Genomic DNA, 5,105 nt, shown 5'->3' with positions numbered 1-5,105 from the left:
TTTTTTATTGAGAACAAGGCTCTAATTCCATCTGCTTCTGCAGGCTACACCGGATGAATGCAGGATATAGTATTTATCATAAAACATGCTCGGGCACATCCAAGCTGCAAGCTCTGTCACGCAAGGAAGTAACATTTGCCTTCACCTTATCATAATGAAATCAATTGCAGAAAAAAAATACAATGTTCTATCAGAGAAGGAATGTGGATTGTGTGCCCAGCAACCCAAATGAAATTTCAAACACGGCGTTAAAAAAGTAGTCATCCCACGGGCCTGACTCAGAATTTAGAATCCATGATGCTAAGAGGCAATTATCCCGACATTGTATCTGTGTAGGCCAGGGGCTTTTACTTACCCAGCAAAGCTGATTGTCCCTACCGAGCAGACTCCATTAGAAGGTATGGAAAACAGTCCTTGAGAGTGGTGTAGTTTCTGCCATAAAGCATGGCTGAAGTTTTTCTCTTTTCTATGACATCTTTCATCTCGCTGATTATGTTAAGGCGAGGCCTTAAGCTAACAGCAATTCAGTAACTCAGAGAAGACACACAAGAAAGAAATAACCACAGCCAACGCAACAAAAGGCAACAAGGAGCTGCCTCACCAGGCCCAGGAGTGAAGAGAGAAGAATGGCAAGCCTGTGAGTGTGGGGCCTGGGCCAGAACAGTGAAGGCTGTGTTCTCCTCTCGAAGCTCCACATGGAGAGAGTAGCATCACTGTTAGATGTGGCTTTTGCATTCATTTCTCCTTTCTGCCAATCAATGAGCCAGCCATATAGGAATTCATAAGCGGTTTCATTCTCTATGCATGGTACAAAAATGACTTTGCCCATTATGTTTGGAGCATGTAGTTAAGTGTGAGACAATTATAACCTTGTTGTTCTCATTTGGGGGCCTGGAATGAAATTCAGTTGCTGGGTTTCAAGAGCTCTTAAGGAACAACAACAACAAAAGACTCTTAGCAGTGACTTTTATGTGTGTGGGGGTGATGAATTTGCTCTCAAAGCTTCAGAAGTGTCATTCTGCTATAGTCATAGTTCCTGGACTGATTATTGTCTGATTATATCAAATATGAAAAGAGGGACCAATACATCATACTTCAGACATACAAAAAAAATCAGGATTGTTTATGGGTTTACTGATAATTCATGTATAATCCTTTTGCTGAGTTGCTTGTAACCAAACTAAATGGGATATATGTCAGAAGTCAATTGTTATAATGATGGATAGCTATTGATGGATCCATAAACAACAAAGTAGAATAGAGCAAGCCTATCTTGGAGATAGCAGGAGGAGTTTGGGACTCTGAAGATATGGAAAGAAATGAATATAATATCTGATGTCATAATTGCTGAGGAGCTGGTTAGTTCTTGTATCAACTTGACACAACCTAGAATCACCTGGGAAGAAGGAACCTCAATTGAGGAATTACCCAGACCACATTGGCCTGTGACCATTTCTATGAGAGACAGTCTTGACTGATGATTAACATAGGTGGGTCCAGTCCACTGTGGGTAGCACCATCCCTAGGCAGGCCTAAGCAGTGTCAAAAAGCTAGCGGAGTATAAAGACAGTGAACAAGTGAGTCAGTGAGTAGTGTTCCTCCATGGTTTCTACATCAGTTCCTGCTTGAGGTTCTGTCCTGACTTCCCTCAGTGACAGACTGGAACATGAAGTATAGGTCAAATAGAACCTTTCCTCCTCTAAGTTGCTTTTGATTGTGATGTTTATCATAGCAACACAGAGAGAAGTAAAACAGCTGAGTTAGTAGTTGTGAACTTTATATATAGTTATGTATCTTTCTAGATCACAACATAGAAATTTGGACATAGAAATTTACCAAAGGAAAAATAGCTTCTAAAAATCCAAATAGTTGTAAAATACAAACTAGAAAGGGTTTTGTTTTGTTTTTTGCTTTTTTTTTTTTTTTTTTTTTTTTTTTTTTTTTTTTTTTTTTTTTTGAGACAGGGTTTCTCTGTGTAGCCCTGGCTGTCCTGGAACTCACTCTGTAGACGAGGCTGGCCTCGAACTCAGAAATCCGCCTGCCTCTGCCTCCCAAGTGCTGGGATTAAAGGCGTGCACCACCATTGCCCGGCCAGAAAGTTTTAAGAGCATAAAATCTACCCAATCATTCAGAGTCTGGAATTTTTAAAAGAGTATCTTGGCACTTTTCACTTCCCCATTTGTAAAATATGAGTGCCTTTTTAGCTTCTCTTCTCTCAGAGTCCCTTGGCTTCTAGGCACAATGTGACTGGGTATCACAGACTGCTTAAATTGTTGAATATTTATACTGTAAAGTATCTGAAGGTCGTTTAATGCTCCTGTGCTCTATTCTACCTGAGAAGGGAATGTTAGAATCGGGGAGGTAGATAAGTCTACTAGCAGCCATATAGGAAATTGCTGGCACACACAACTTCAAGGCACCTTCATCTACAAAGCATTGAGTTGATCCAAAATGTTGGTAGTTCTGAGGCTGAGATACATGCCCAAAATATATTCTAAACTCCTAAGGTGATGGAAGAGGATATGCACACCTGATTTATTGAGTAAATGACATAAACTTATGGCTCTTTCCCAAGCTAATCATGGCTCTTAATCCAGATAGATGGTAAGCAAACTTAAAGATGCAATGTGAAGTCTCAGTGTAGGCTTATCCCAATTTGATTTGTTAAATAAGTTTTGCAGGTAGTGATAGAGTAACAATAAAAAAAATCTTCATACTACACAGTGTTTATGGTCATGGAAAGGGTTAACCAAAACCAACAGCAACTGCAGGCTACCCTAGTGTATGATGAATTTCTTGGTCTTTTGCCATTTACTAATTTATGTAAAAGTCAATGTTCCTATACCAGATGTTACACAAGGTTACTGACCTATTGACATGTTTTGCTTAATTGGCACAGGCTTCAATTTTAAATTAATTGGGAGTGCTTAGATGTTGGGAGATTTCTCATTATAATTCAGGCTCACATATTATATAGAACGAGCCCCCAAATGCCAAGAACAGGAGTCTAGTCTCACCAATTAAGAGTCTGCTGCTACTCGATAATAACTGGGAAGGACCCAGTTATTCCCAGCTTTTACCTGGGCTGTTGCACAGGTTAGGCTACATTTTCTGATACTGTATTACAGCTTCTGGATGACAAGATTGTGATCTGTCCTAATTTGCTTTCTGTTATTGTGAAAAAAAAATGACCAAAACCAACCTGGGCCAGAAAGGGCTTATTTTATTTTTCTACCTCAGGATACAATCCATTCCTGAGGAAAGTGAAGGCAATAATGTAGAAGCAGAAAATGAACCAGAGACCATGGAAGAATGCTGCTTAGTGCATGCTTTCCACGGCTTCTTCAGCTTGCTTATTTAAACAGCCCAGGACTGTCTATCCAGCGATGGTGCCACCCACTGTGGGCTGGGCTTTCCTTCTCATGTCAATCATTAACCAAGAATGTAGTCATAGATATGCCTGTAGGCCAACCTGATGGATTCCTCAATCGAGGCTTCCTCTTCCCAGGTGACTTCAGTTTGTCTCAAGTTGTCCAAAACTTACTAGCACTTGCTTACACTCTTGTGCCGACCAGTATAACATAATATACTGTCTGTCAGAAAACCATCTGAAACTTTGCCCAAAATTAATTTTTATTAAATCAAGTGTGTACCATGTTTTGCCTACATTTTTAAAAAAACTTACCATTTTGGTCTTTCTGTGACTTTCTTCTTGCCAAATTTTTACCCAACATATAACTGATAATGAGGAAACTGATGACCCCACGTCAGTCATTTGGGTAGAGTAACACAGAAGTCTTTTCTACCCGTCCAATCAGCCTCCTTGTTTTCAGAATATAAACCCATGAATCAAATAGCCCCAAATAAATATTTTGCCTGTTGTGTATGTAAATTATCATGAATAACTTACTAGTATTTGCATAATGTAAGTTTCCGAATAAAAATACTGAATACTGATATGGAGTGTGTTTATAGCCAAAATTCAAATGTGTATTTTCTAGAGTTAGGTCACATCATTAGGAGGTCATGCAAAAGAGCTTGGGATTCTTTGAGTAACAATTTGCTCAAATTAATGCATGAGGGGAAAGAGATTAATTGTGATATTCATAGAGTATGGACAAGGTTTTGCATTGTTTATGCTGTGAAGTAGATGGCATCTGTAATGATTAATGTCAAATGTAAGGAGAATTAATGAGCTGTTGGGAATATATTCATTCTATTTATATAAGACTGGTTCTCACATGATTTTGTGAGTTGGTGATCTTTTATACTCTTCAAAATTATTTAGGACTCAAATGAGTTGTTTATGAGGATTGCATAACTCTTATTTCCTTGAAAAGAGACTTAAAGTTAGAAATTTTAAAGTAATAATTTTTATTTTAAAATGACAATATATCTACTTTTTCCTTATATATATGACACATTTTAAATAATTTGTAACTATTTATATAACAAAAAGCAAATAAGATTTTAAAAACAATATCTTTAGTGATAGGATAGATAGAGATTTGTTGGATTCTCATATCTGCTTATATATTTTTTCCATTGTGTTATTACATTGTTGTAGTTGGCCTATAAAGAAAAATCTAGCCACATACATTGTTTGAAAGATTTTGATCTATATAGATTCTTTGAAAGGGTTTGGAGACACTGAGGCATAGTTGGCAAGGTTATAATTTTGGGTATTTAACTGAACATCAACCTAGACGTTGTGAAGGTCTTTTGTAGGTGTGATAAAAGTCACTAATAGTTAAAGATCATTTGACTTGGGGCTGGAAGATGCCTCAGCAGATAAGAATGCCAGATGCTGTTGTTGAAGAACTGAATTTGGTTTCCACCACTCATGTAAGGTAGCTCATAACTGCATGTAATTCTGGCTCCAAAGGATATGACATTCCCCTTATTCTTAAAAAGAAAAAACAGAAAAGAAAAAGATAATTGTCTTTAAATCAGAAAGATTATCCTGAAGATCTGGCTGGATTTGACTCAGTGGCTTAATGTGCCTTTCCTCACAACCTTTCCAGGGAGTTCACACCACTTGCCCCAACAACTACAGAAGCTAGTTTCCCACAACAGGGTTCTTAATATCTACCTCCAACTGTGCC

The 5,105-nt window shown here is 38.0% G+C and overlaps 1 protein-coding gene across 6 annotated transcripts in view; it reads right to left on the bottom strand.

Annotated features, from left to right (window-relative positions):
- Positions 1 to 5,105, bottom strand: part of Atp10b (ATPase phospholipid transporting 10B (putative)) — a 318,086-nt gene that overhangs the window by 242,445 nt on the left and 70,536 nt on the right. Inside the window, exon 1 of one of the 6 annotated variants that reach the window (XM_031351456.1) lies at positions 356 to 668. The exons of the other annotated variants lie outside the window; for them this stretch is intronic. The gene's annotated coding sequence lies outside the window, so the exon portion shown is untranslated. Of the gene's footprint in view, positions 1 to 355; positions 669 to 5,105 lie in introns of those variants that run through there. 6 annotated transcript variants of the gene reach the window in all.

Source organism: Mastomys coucha, unplaced genomic scaffold (assembly GCF_008632895.1).
Source record: "Mastomys coucha isolate ucsf_1 unplaced genomic scaffold, UCSF_Mcou_1 pScaffold5, whole genome shotgun sequence".
NCBI classification, from domain to species: Eukaryota; Metazoa; Chordata; class Mammalia; order Rodentia; family Muridae; genus Mastomys; species Mastomys coucha.
This window is presented reverse-complemented; position numbering and strand designations above follow the sequence as displayed.